General features: G+C 44.7%; 1 long non-coding RNA gene and 1 pseudogene across 2 annotated transcripts in view; both read right to left on the bottom strand.

The window, feature by feature from the left end:
* The window catches only part of LOC111671864 (protein NLRC3-like), a 13,618-nt pseudogene that overhangs the window by 10,054 nt on the left and 3,251 nt on the right, over nt 1–313 (bottom strand). The window lies entirely within an intron of this gene.
* Nucleotides 2–313, bottom strand: LOC147817794 (uncharacterized). Its single transcript, XR_015438654.1, has 2 exons — nt 265–313; nt 2–82 (listed from the first exon to the last, which is right to left on the bottom strand). It is a non-coding gene; the product is annotated as an uncharacterized LOC147817794 (long non-coding RNA).

Genomic DNA, 313 nt, shown 5'->3' with positions numbered 1-313 from the left:
ATTCTGGGTAATCTGGTCTCAGGAGCCTCTGGACTCTCTTCAGCTCGTTCTTCACAAACGTGACCATGTTCTCCTCCAGCAGCTGGAACAGATGATAAACTGATCATTTCATTTAGAAAACAACATGTGACTCATGCGTCAGTCTGAAGGCCTGCTGGTCTAAACACAGCAACATGGACACTGTTAGGACCTGGATAGAAATTCAGCATTTAATCTGTGGTTGATGGAGTTAAACAGTATCAGTGTGATTGTACATGTACAGACCATAAAGATGGAGTCCAGGTCTGGTTGATGCTGCTGGGCAGACTGATCA

The sequence above is a fragment of the Seriola lalandi genome, unplaced genomic scaffold (genome assembly GCF_002814215.2).
Source record: "Seriola lalandi dorsalis isolate HSWRI2012SDOR001 ecotype SW California unplaced genomic scaffold, Sedor1 jcf7180002054887, whole genome shotgun sequence".
Lineage (NCBI taxonomy): Eukaryota > Metazoa > Chordata > Actinopteri > Carangiformes > Carangidae > Seriola > Seriola lalandi.
This window is presented reverse-complemented; position numbering and strand designations above follow the sequence as displayed.